Consider the following 13258-nt stretch of genomic DNA (forward strand, 5'->3'; position numbering starts at 1 on the left):
GGAAAGACAGAGACGAGAGATGCTATTTACACGCTATTTACACTGGAGCCAGGCAGCCAGGCTGACACTCGCTCGTGCCGAGGGCACCGATCAACTTCTTCGTCGTTCTCGCGGCGGCTCGTCTCTCGCGGAATCATATCGTAATAATATACTAGGTTAGCAAGGCCTTACAATGTCTCAATGCCAGGTCTGCGCCGGGGCCTGACCGTGTCACAAATATGGCTCTCAGGAACTTAGAAGACAACTCCACAGACTGGCTGACAGAAGAAATCAACAAGGCCTGGCAGACGGGTGAAGTTCCCCGGGGCTGGAAAGAAGCCCTGGTAATATTAATCCCCAAGTCAGGCAAACCTCCGGATCTCAGACCGATTTTCCTCACGTCTTGTGTCGGAAAGGTAGCTGAGCACGTAATTCACATTAGCATAGCTAAGTATGTCGAACGGAACGGTCGCCTGCCCTGTAACATGGGGGGCTTCAGACCAGAGCTCTCGACACAAGTCGCAATGAAACTCATCAAGGTTCAAATCATAGACTACGATAGGAGGGACGTGCGGGGCATTCTCGGGCTCGACTTGGAGAATGGCTTCAATAGTATATCGCACACACGCATTCTGAAGTTCATGTCAGATCTCAATCTAGGCCAGGCCTTTCACGGCTGCGTTAGGTCCTTCCTGGAGGGTCACAAAGCTGCGTTAAAGTTCGGAGACCGCAAATCGGAAGAGCATTCGCTCGGGCCTAGAGGGACCTCTCAGGGGGCCCTTACCTAGCCCTTAGTGTTCAATCTGGCCATCAGCCAAGTGTAGTTAGATCTTTCGAAGATCCGGAAAGTTCATCACGCACTATACGCCGACGACATCACCATCGGTGTTCACCACCAGCGTTAGATAAGATACCACGTGAAGGGCACGTTCAACGCGCCGCATCGTAACATGTGGCTGCACCTAGTTGAAAAACGCTTCGTTAGATTTCTGAATTAGGATCGCTTCCGTCCGAGAGGACATTCCTTATTTTTTTATAGCGTTACGATTTCTATGCTTACTTTACAAGAAAAAACTCTGTGCCCTTCCACTCTGTGAAGAAAGAGGACCAGCGAAGCTGTGTATGTCGGCACCTTAATTGCGAAGTGCACCTCCGCTGCGGGTCAGCCCGGCATTGCACTACCTTGGGGATTGACCCATTTATGAGGAGTTTTTTTGCTTGATACGCCAACGACACGGAAATTTCCTTGGGTGGTAGAGGTATACAGCTTCTCTGTAAAACCGTCCGTTCAATAAGACGATCGCTTTCATGATAGCGCCCGCAGCAACGGCCGAATTCACATTCGTGCTACGTCTCGCTTCAACGCAAGCTAAGCGGCGAGAACTCAGCGCTTACTAAGCTCAAGTTAACGCACTTCCTGTCGCCGTCGCAAATCGCTGTCAAGATTGGGCCCCGCGCGTCTTCCTTGAACGAGAGATTGTCTCTATCGCAGGTGGCTTTTGAGGAGAGGCCCGCGCGATACGCAGCCGCTGCCAGAGTATGGCTCGATGCGATTTGATAGTGCGGTAAAGAGCGATAACGGCTTATAATGATCGGAGCACAATTAGTGCGCCTGCTCTGTCTGCCGCCGCCACCTGCAGGAGTTTCCTGGAGTCATGATTCATCTTGCGCCTCCGTTCGCAGCAGGTCGATCGTGTAGCCGCACCGCTGTCGTTTATACTGGTAGGATCAGGATTCATGACATTCAATATGGCACCTGACTTCGTGAAGATAAGTCGCACAATGCTTACGCGTACCTAGACAACTCCCAGAGGAATTGGTGCGTTGCTTTTCTTTTTCGGCTGGGGCGCTCTGCTTGCAGTTTTTGAGCCGTCGAACATTAGGTGACAAAAATATCTGGCATGTGCGCAGTTTTCAAGAAGCTCAATCAGTACACACGAATGAATGAATTTGGCGATTAGTGACTTTGCTGTACTGTGCCGAGCGCCTATGCAAGACACAGGTTCTCAGAATCCGCATGCCAGTCTAATTTAAACCTTGCGATTGTGACGCACATACCAGAAACATCGCCTATTTAATTGCATCATTAGCGGCATCACTGCTTTACATAAATCATATTACGCAATCATCTTGTTCTTTCAAGGAATTTAAGCCGACGGATCTTCTGATGTTCATATCTTATAACGTTTAAAAAAATGGACTTTGACGCCAATATGAAACATGCTGTACGGTTTAGGCGTCGCCAGATAGAAATTGCGATACATGCCCCATTATCTTACGGACGAACATTTCTTTAATCCGTGAATTTGCCAGAGGTGCACACATACGTACGTACAGGTCTGCCCCTTTGTGCGGCCCTTCCTTGTGGGTTTCGCTGGTTGAAGAAATCTCGCCAGACGAGCCACGCGTTTCCACGCTGTTGTTAATTGCTGCTTCGTTTCTAATTTGCCTTTTATTTGATCAGTGCTTCATTGGAGGACCAGTGAAGTGTTAGTCTCCTATAGCGATTTCCCCCAAAGGTCTTAGCGGGATGTGGAGAGAAATTTCAATTTTGAGGTTGTTGCAAACATTTAGCATAGCGCTATGCGTTGTTCTGTACCAGAACGCAGCTTTTTGCGCGCAAGACGAGAACAAACAAGAGGCTGAGACACGCGAGCGCAGATTTAACAAGTTTTTTTATTTTGAACAAAGCGACCACATATATAGCAGCATCTTTCACACATCACGTGCGCGCCGCCCACAGAAAATTCCTATATATACGCAAGAAGGATAGCTAATTGCTAGAAAGAACGATAGACTTTGACACACAGATGTCACCACACATGTCAATCAATTCTGCTTCGATGATTTCTCGGGTTAACTGATTACGATATTTGTTGACAATTATACCAAATAGATAATGAAGACACAAAAATACATATGCCGCACATACAAGACACACTTATCAATTTATTTAAAGGCGCGAATAACATAAGTACAGCACGTTCCGTCCGTGGGTTCTCATCAGTCCAGCTTCATCATCGAGGCCGCAATGATGTATTTACCTTCTCCTGGCATCCTCACCTCAATGGTAAGCTCAACCTACTTAGCGGTAGATTTTGCTTGCCGGTAACAGCACGCTGAATTAAATTCAGACGAAATGTGCACATGCGTAATGGACCAATCATATCACTGTTTCAAATCGTTACGTTATTAAGCTGCCTTATTTGCGCACTGGTGGGAATGGCCCAGAACTTCGTGGCTGATTTCGCAGCAGTCAAGAATAATTTCGAATGATTATCGGCCGGACACTATTCGTGCGTATCAAAAATAGTTCGAGAGTACCGGCGCGCAGCGTTGCTGTTGTTCGCGGGGAAGGTTACAACCATCCGCGGCCACACTAAGTCAACCAGCGCACCCGAAAAAAAAAAAAACATACTGCGCGTCCGGAGCGGTAAAGCGAGCCACATAAATGCACAGTAATAGTCAAGGCATAGTAACGTGGAATGCTAGTAGCCAATGAAGCAATTTCACTTTCGTTCTAAAGTCGTTCGGCTAGTAAAATGGCCGAGCTACAAGTGCGCTGTGTTATGAGCACCCACGGATAAATGCAACACAGCAAAGCAGCTGATAACCCAGGAAGTTGCAGTTTGCCGAGTGCACCATGATACGGCTGCCGTGCTGAACGTGCGATGTGTGCGGTATCGGTTAACGGACACCTCTCCCACCAAGGCCAAGTCGCCAGTACGAAGTATGAATGCGTGACGCACCACCAACGAATAATGGACCAAGCACGCACTACTAGGCCCGAGAGAACACCTTAAACTACGCACAACCCCTTATTATGGCGCTCGTAGCTGAATGGCAGAACACTCATATGCGCGATATGGATGTTTCTCAAAGCGTATGCAGTCAGTATGATGCTTATCCCCTAGTAGCTGCCTGCACTATGCAGCATGAACTAGCACATGTGAAGGAGATGCTGAAAAATGTTTTTTGGAGTGGTATAGGTATACCGTGCGCGAACTGGGCCTATATATATATATACGTTTACCTGAACAAAAGATGCGTTTTCGAAAAGTGCTTTGAGCAGCATGTGTAGGATGCAAAAACGAAAAATGCCGCTTGCGACGTTCTTGCGGAGGACGTGGCAGCCTCTAGCCACGATATTGGTCTTGCATAAGGCTTCCGTTATCGCCAAGAATTTGGATTTGATGTCAGTATCCCGAGTGCTTCGTATCAGACTACACAAACGGCTGAGTCGTAGCAATGGAATTATTCCGTATGCCGTATAGGCGTACGCAAGATGCCTTGGCGGAATTTTTAGTACTTACTTTTTGCAAGCAAAGCTTACGTACGAATGAGTAGGAGTTCTTATCAGTCGTGCGCTATGAAATTTTTCTATAACGACGTTGAAGGGAAGGGTGTCTACCAACAGGGAAAACCGAGAAAACCGGGAATTCTCAGGTATTTTTAATAGTCTGGAAATAATCAGGGAAAACTCAGGGAATTTGTGCTTCTGTCGGGGAAAATTAGCTGGAATATTGTTGAAAGGGAGCGAAAGTCGCGGTAACACTGGCTCGAGTCACACAGAGAAATCATAACGAATCGTCTTTGACGCCGTGTCGTCGGCTGGAGCAGTTGCCAGTGTACAGTCAACGGCCAACTTTCCCGACGCCCGATAATTCGGACGGCTTCGGGGCACCGCCACGTACCCCATAGAGTGAATGTATAGGAACGTCGGAAAATTTGAATGCAATAACCCTTCGCCGTCCGATTTTCCGAATTTTTAGCCATAACTGAAGGTCCGAAATGGCATTAACAACTGCCTCCAGATTACCTCGCCGCCTCCAACCGGTGTTCTCGCACGCAGATCCGCTGTCAGCCGCAGCCACTAGCGCCGCAACGCTAGGCCTAGCAGCTCTGACATTCGCTATTAAGCTTCTTGCCGTTCTGTGCCGTGTTCTTTTTTTTTTATCGTAGAATTCGCCGCTGTCAGCAACGGCACCGACTCCGCGTTTGTGGTCCTCGCGATTGGCTTCCGAAGCTCGGAAGGCACGGCGCGCTGCGTGAGCCGGTTTCCGAAAGTCAGCTTTGCCTCACAACAGAAGTGTTACGTGTTGAAGCATACACAAAAGTATTGCGGTGAAGCTTAAGCGCGGGAGGGGGCAAATGTCACTGGACACAGTATGTATTCCTTAACTATACACGCGTGCACCCGCCATCTCCTGTCACAGTACGAACACCGACATACCTAATAAGTCTACTGACAGGCCTTCGGAGCTGTTTCGGATGTGCATGCGGCGACTTGAGCTCTTAATTGCAGTGAAAGACATGGATTCATTTTTTCGAACTGCCCGATTTTTGGGATGTCTTCGCGGCCCCTAGGCAGTCAAAGTGGATCCTTCAAATGGTCCGTGGGAGCGAACGTGCGGCGCAAGCGGGACGCGAACAGGAAGGACCTGCACATTCAGGAACGAACGGGAAAGGAAGCGTGCCGCCGCTTCTTTGAAGGAGCTTGAGTTCAAAAAACGAAGTATTGGCTGAAGCCAAGACGCAGGTGTCTCTCTACCCAAGCTAAAACAAACTGTTTAAAGCAGTGAAACGCCACACTGAGTCATTGTGCGCTGGCTGAAAGTATGTTAGGGCACATCGTTCTCTTGATAACAGCGCTAAGGAACGGACAAAAGGAAGAAACACGACAAACCGGAGGCCCGTGTTGTTGTGTTTCTTCCTATTCTCCGTGTCCCTTTGCGCTGTTGCCAGGACTATGATGAATTCTAACCAACTCGCCCACCTTGCTATCTTGCTTCAGCATATGTCAGGACAGTTGAGCTTGACTTACCAGCTGTTGAGAAAGACTCTCACTTGTGACAAAGTTAGGCCTTATACCAATGACCTTGCTATTAGTTAGAAATACCCCATGTTCAATTATATTGGTTTCTGTATGCCTATCCATTTCATTCGTATTCGACAATGTTAGACTGGATTTTAAATGGGCTTTACCATTTTTTTTCTAACATATTTTATTCGCTGTGCATTTTAGTAACCCCTTCCTTCTGTTTTCTTTTTGAATAAAATAAACAATACTCCTTATTGTTGAAACTGCATTAAGTAGTTTTTTTTTATTTTTTAGCATGCTTACTAGAGAGTGAAAGCATTGGGCGACGTGGTGTCAGCCCGCCTTGACAAAAAACAAAGTTCTGTGCCTTTCAAGGAATATTGCAAAGGCACCCAGGGAAAACCTGGAAAACTCGGGGAATTTAGAGATGTCCATTTGGTAGACATACTGAACGGGAGCCGAAATTCATTATTTTCATTACTGCCCTTCACTGTAATGTATGCGTAATGAAGTGCACAGTTTTGAATTTGCATAGAAGACGGCCTTGCGGCCAGTAGAACCGCTACATGGCCACGTGCGCTGAAAAGAAAACAGCCAAAGAAATTTCGGCGACCTCAACACACAACTTCTTAGCATCTGACACGATTGCGTTTGTGCAGCTCTTTCTGTTTCAATGTGATGGTCTTTCGTTTCCGTTTTTAGCTGGCGTTTCTCTAGCATCGCGAAACGGCGACGTGGTTGAATAGGTTCCAAGCATCGACGCCAACAACGTTTGTCGCGTTCGAGCAGCACGTGCCACACAGGGAGGCGTGGTCTCTGAGATTGCACCGGTACAATCTCTGAGGCCACGTCTAGCTGCGGTAGCCTGTGCCGCAGCCGGATGAATTGCGGTGGCGATAATGAGCCTCTGCTTATGCGCACTTACGCGCAGTGGTGAGAAGTGGTGTTCGACGACGTATTCAACGCAAATACCCAAACGTTCTGGCAACGAATGTGTGCGTAACCTCGCGCAATGCAATTGAGCCTTGCAAATGTCGGGCATTTCTTGTTTCGGAGACAAGTTTGTATTTCGGAGATAAATCACCTTCGGTAAATCTATTGGCAGGATAATTTTGCCTCATTCAAAGAAGATTTTAAAACTTAGATATCTACGGAGTTTTCAAGGGGGATTTCGCTTTGTTACATCCAATAATCGTTATGTCCCGTTTCGTTATTACGAAGTTGCATGGTAACATGTTTTTGCTAATATCTTGTCTTACTTAGAGCCCCTTAAACTTCGTAAAGCAGTACCACGCTTTGAAGAATGCCGCCTCCTCCTGGCGCGCTCTGGCCGAGGCCGACGCCTCGTCGCTATCGGCCTAGCAGTATCACGTAGGCCCTCGCGCCTCGATTCAGGGCCATTTTTTCTCGAGATGCGTCCACGGAATGGCGAGAAGCGCATGTCTGCGCCGTTGCTACGCTCGAGCAGTGTAAATGTAGGTCGAAAAGGGAGCGTGAAAGAGAGGAGAAACGAGGAGGAGTGAAGGCGGAGGAGGAGAGTGTCGGCACTTTATGAAGTTTAAGGGGCTTTAGTCTAACCTTCTAATTACCGGCGACAAATCTGCGCTCAAGCAAGATTATGAGCAAGATAGATTGTCTGCCGGTGGAACTAAGCCAGCTCCCTGAATCAAGAAGTGACCAATGTGTGACATCACAGTCACAAAGCATATCTGTAGAAGGTGCTTTAGAAACATTTTGCGTTTGTAGCAATGTTATTGCTTTGATTTATTAAAAATTGTTTGAAATCTTAGGCCACTTTAGCGCTTCATTTGTTTGAATAATCATTCTTCATGTTAAGCATGGCTTTAACATGTGTTATCACTTTTGTCAACCTGCCAATATTTCAGTGGTGCTATGGTGGGTTGTAAGAAATGAGGCATAGGTAGCGGTGCTGTCAGTAAAGCCAAATTTTTTAAATATTTCGAGGATTAGAAACATTCCCATTGATTTGTCCATTTAGCAAGTATCAGGAGAAACTCAATTTATAATTAGTACTATAGTGGAAGGGTGTATTGTGTTTCTAAATTCATGCAGGTGCCAAACATCCATGTCAGAAAAACTTCCGTGACAGTGCTGCTGGAGTCCTTGATATTATTCCATCCGCAAAACTCGAACAACGTTGACAAGGTAAGGAAAGTGATCTTGAGTCTTCCCAGACTGTCGCATTTGTGCCATGTATGCCGTTTCTACCCAGATCACTGAAGCTCAGAAACATTTCGTTGGACAGTTCATCTGGAAGGAGACACCCTGAATTGCAATGGTATGACTGAATTTTAGCGTGTAGAGCCTACTTAAAATTTGCTCTGTTCTAGTGCGTCCTCGGACAATAGGGCTCCCACTGTAAATCGACAGGTTTGGTAGGTGTTGCTGCCATTTCTGCAACTACTGCCTAGCCCTATGAACGAGTGGTGCTTTTTGGTACAGTTTTAAGGTGCTGATGCTTACAATGAATGTTAAGCATTCCTGACTAGAAGTTCCGCCACATTTTAAGAGCTTTGAATGGTTTGTACGTACGTTACCTTGGGGCCTTAGTGACCTGTTGATCAACAAGTTTACAAATCTCGGTGAATTCTTTTACTAATCTATAAGGCTCCGTTACAAATATTCACTAGAAGTTATGGTACCTTGCGCTTCAAAAATCTTGGGAACACATTTGTAAGAGTGCTACAAACCGTCTCGCAAAACATCTAATAGCCGTTTTTGGAACAGCTACAAGATGTGTTGCAAGACGTGTTGTATCCCTTATTTGTGCGGTGCATTAGATGGCCTACACGACGGCTAGAAGACGCTTTAAGACATCCGACAAAATGTTAATAGCACCGTCTTCAAGAAATTTGAAATATTTAGCCCAGACGTCTTTAAGATGTTTTGTAAACGTTTATATCGATGTTCAAGACTGCTTCGTGATCTTGCCAAGACTTCTTTTAGACGGCTAATAGACAAGTGCGTGTTCAGTGGGAAATAATTCTCAGGAGAAGTGAGAAAATCGTGCGCGCATGAAACAAACCTACGAGCGTCTCAACAGAAAATATTTGCAAAAAAAGCCTCCAACGCAAAAATTTGCCGCCGTCAACTTAGCGTGAACAATCTTTGTCAGTAGTGAGATAGCCGAGCGTCTAACGGCGGTGTTTGAGCGTTGTGATAGCACCGTTGATTGATTGCTTTTCACCAGTGCTCACCTCACGCGCAAGCTGTAGAATGCGTGCTGTGGCACAGTCACGCATAAGTTGTGTTGCCAGCGCTCGATATGGTTTCCCACAACATAGCTTCGCGCTGCTTTTCGATTCTCGTGCTATGTTGCAATTAAAAATTCCCAAGACAGTGTTAAGAGAATGGTAAAAAAAAAAACATACGCGAAGGTAGGAACTGCAGCTCGTGAACCCGCTCCTATGATACCTCAACCCGCGTTTGTTTGTAAATGTGTGTATGTTTGCTTGCGTTTGTCTAATTTTCTTTATTTCCCACATTTCTTTACATTTTAGATTTTCTTAATTTTCGCGTTTGTGTGTTAGTACGTGCCTGCTTCCATGCGTGTTTCCGCTTACGCCTATTTCTGTTCTTCTATTTTATATTCGCATATGTTTCTGCTAGTTTTCTTTCAGCAAAGTCTTTTTACACCTTTTCGTTAACCAATCTCATTCAAAGCACTAACTCCTGTAGACTGCAGGGCTGGCCTTTTCCATCTCATTAAAACCTTTCTCACTGGTATATTTCGTCTTCTCAATCTGTTTACTCACTGTGTTTTCTGTCCTTGCTTCTTGTGTTGTTGCCGCAATGTGATTAACCAACATGCTCAAAACAAATTTTGATCGCCTATGAAAACAGAAGGCTTGACAGATACATTTTCTTAATAACCTCATGCGGGTTGCACAGTAACTTTGCCTCTTACCTCTGTTCATGTTTATGCATCAGTGCATGTGGCAGCTCGCCAGAAGTGCACATGAAAGGCTGCATATTGTGAAACAACACCTTGCTATGATATTGCATTTTTCATGCTTTTAGTCCTAGCAAACAGACGGTTTCGCTACCCATCACATGTGATGGTAAAAATTTTCAACATGAATAACATTGTGCAGTGGGGTGTCATTTCCTGTCTGACGCTTTCATCGTTACAAAGACATTTTTCAGTGGAGCCCAGCAAAGCAGTGCACTGAGAGGTTTTGCAACTTTCACCATTTATTACTTCACCAATCTTATGAATCAAATAATTACCTCAATAAAACACATTCAACTTTACTCAGCATTCTTTAGTACGTACAATGCTAACGGAGCTATTCAGGGTAAAAAATTTTGCTTGTATTCGTGTTGCTTACCCGGACAGATAAACAAATACAACAATGGCTGCGGCACGACTGTGCTTTGATGTGCAGACTGCGAGCGGTACCTTTCAAGCGTGCCTTCAACTACTGCTATTATTATCTACCCAACTGAGTTTTTGGGCCTCACTAAGCTAATGTTTGATAATTGTTCCCTTATTCGCATTATTGCCTGGGCCAGATACCAAAATAAAGAACGCGCCCACGTGAATGTGCTTTTGCATGCAAGCTGCCAACAGTGGCTGTCATTTTCGCGTTGATTGCTGCCGTTTCACCAACAGTGATGACGGCTCGGCTGTGATTTGATGTTTAGACTGCAAACGGTGCCTTTCAAGCGTGCCCTCGACTCCTGCTATAAATAGCTACCCAAATGAGTTTTCTAGGCCTCACTAAGCTGATGATGTTTGATAATTTTTTTGTTATCCGCATTACTTGCCAGGGCCAGATCACCAAAATAAACAATGCCGCCACATGAATGTGCTTTTGCGTGCAAGCTGCCAACAGTGGCTTTCATTTTCGCGTTGATTGCTACAGTTTCACTAATAGTGTCGACGGCTTGACTGTGATTTGATGTGCATACTGCGAACGGTGGCTTTCAAGCGTGCCGTCGACTACTGCTATTAATAGCTACCCAAATAAGTTTTCTGGGCCTTACTAAGCTAATGATGTTTGATAACTGTTCTCTTATTCGCATTACTTGCCTGGGCCAGATCACCAAAATAAACAACGCCGCCACATGAATGTGCTTTTGCTTGCAAGCTGCCAACAGTGGCTTTCATTTTCGCGTTGATTGCTACAGTTTCACTAATAGTGTCGGCGGCTTGACTGTGATTTGATGTGCCGACTGCAAACAGTGCCTTTCTAGCGTGCCCTCGACTACTGCTATAAATAGCTACCCAAATGAGTTGTCTAGGCCTCACTAAGCTGATGATGTTTGATAATTTTTCTCTTATCCGCATTACTTGCCTGGGCCAGGTAACCAAAGTAAACAATGCCACCGCATGAATGTGTGTTTGCATACAAGCTGCCAACAGTGGCTGTCATTTTGGCGTTGATTGCTGCCTTTTCACCAACAGTGGCGACGGGATGACTGCTCTTTGACGTACAGAGTGCTAATGGTACCTTTAAGGTGTGCCCTCGACTACTGCTATGAATAGCTACCCGAATTAGTATTTTGGGCCTCACTAAGCTAATGATGTTTGATAATTGTTCTTATCCACATTACTTGCCTTGCCTGAGTCATATAACCAAAATAAAGAGTGCGACCACATGAATGTTCTTTTGCATGCAAACTGCTAAAAGCTAAAAGGGGCGGTCAATTTCGCGTTGACTACTCCTGTTTCACTTACAATGGCTACGACATGACTGCGCTTTGAAGTGCAGCTGCTAAAGGTGCCTTTCAAGCGTGTCCCGACTACTGTTATTTCATCACAGGGCCCGTCATGCTCGTAGGTGGCTGCCCAGTAGAGTATTTTGGGCCTTCTGACATTGTAATTATTCATCTGAACAGGCTGTAAAAAACAGTAGGGGCAGAACAACTACCTGGAAGTAGGCCGCCTAAGAGGGGCATTTTGCTCTGCATTGCTCTTATTTGTCCAAGTGGCTTGATGAAATTAAATGACTGTGCAATGGAGTAAACCGAGCCGATAGTGTGCTTTTGTTATTGCTTGGCTGCATGTATTGGCCTTTAGACGCATGTAAACTTGATGATGTTTCCGACTCGACTGCTATTGTTTTCCTTTTGACACGCAGGCTGCCAAGATTGGTGGTGAATTTCGCCTCGGCTACTGCTACTTCACCGTAGGGCCCGTCAACTCGAGAATGGCTGCCCTAGTGAGCACTTTCGGCCTCACTAAGCCAATGATGTTTTGTAACTGTTCTCTTATTCACATTATTTGCGTGAGCCAGATAACCAAAATAAACAATGCAAGCACATGAATGTGCTTTGGTGTGCAGGCTACTAAGAGTGGCTGTCAATTTCACGTTGACTGCTGCTTTTTCGTGTGAGCCTGGACAGTGGCTGCCCGAATGAGCATTTTGGGCCCCACATAGTTATTCAGGGTTAATAATTGTATTTGCATTCAGATTTTCCAGCATTTCAGCACGTTTCCATGCCAATGCTTATATTGAGCACGATCTGTGCAGGGTGTTTTTCTTTCAAAATTGAGCTTCCATTAAAAGGAATATGTCACCAAATGAACTGCTCTTTCATTTGAGAGGTCACGGGAGAATGCTTGGGTGCTGCGAACGCAGCAGCAAAATTTTTTAGCCCTAATAAAGGCGGTTCTTTTATTAATAAGGATGCGTTATGCTTCATCGAGTGGCTCAATGCCGGACAGCTAGCAGTCGGAGTCGCTTTCTTCACTGTCATCTTCACCCAGTTGGATATGATGGGTTGGATGTGGTCATTCCAAGACGTATAAAGCCTCAACTTTGCCTCCAGGTACATCACGTGGTGAATGTTCTTCCATCGTTACGTGCTTGATTTTTTCCTTCAAGACGTCCTCGACCTCGGACAGCTTGAAGTCTCTGTTGTCCGCAGCGATGCCATTTTTCGCCTTTGCTTACATGAGCTCGATAGAATTAAATTTGCAGTGGTACGGTGGGAGCCTGAGTACAATGCAACCGGCCCCTTCAGCTGCATTGTCTACGATGTAGCTCATAAAGCGTGGCTATACAGATGGTACCAACGCAAGCCGCCGCTTTTAGCCATCCTTTCGCTGTAGGTGATCCTTTCGCTCTTGCTTTTTAGCCCCTCCTGTATTTTTTCGTTCTTCCAAGCTGCCGTCAGCAATTTCTCTTCTCGCCAGGAATGGTAAGGTGCATTGTCCTAAACAAGGACGCTACCAGCAGGCTACTTGCGCAGAACGTCATCAAGCCACGCCTCGAAGCGATTGCCGTCCATTTCTTTGTGGTAGTCGCCCGTTTTTTGTCCTCAGATTAAATCTAAGCAGCCGTCGACGAAGCCATCCTCGCTGCCGATGTGCGTCACAATCAGGCGCAGGCCTTTTCCAGAAGGTTGTGTCAGACCCGTCGACAGGCCATTTGGTCGAGCGTATAAGCGTCCGCGCTTCTGCACCTCGGTGTCTGTCCACACGATCGA

This window comes from Dermacentor andersoni, chromosome 8, assembly GCF_023375885.2.
Source record: "Dermacentor andersoni chromosome 8, qqDerAnde1_hic_scaffold, whole genome shotgun sequence".
Lineage (NCBI taxonomy): Eukaryota > Metazoa > Arthropoda > Arachnida > Ixodida > Ixodidae > Dermacentor > Dermacentor andersoni.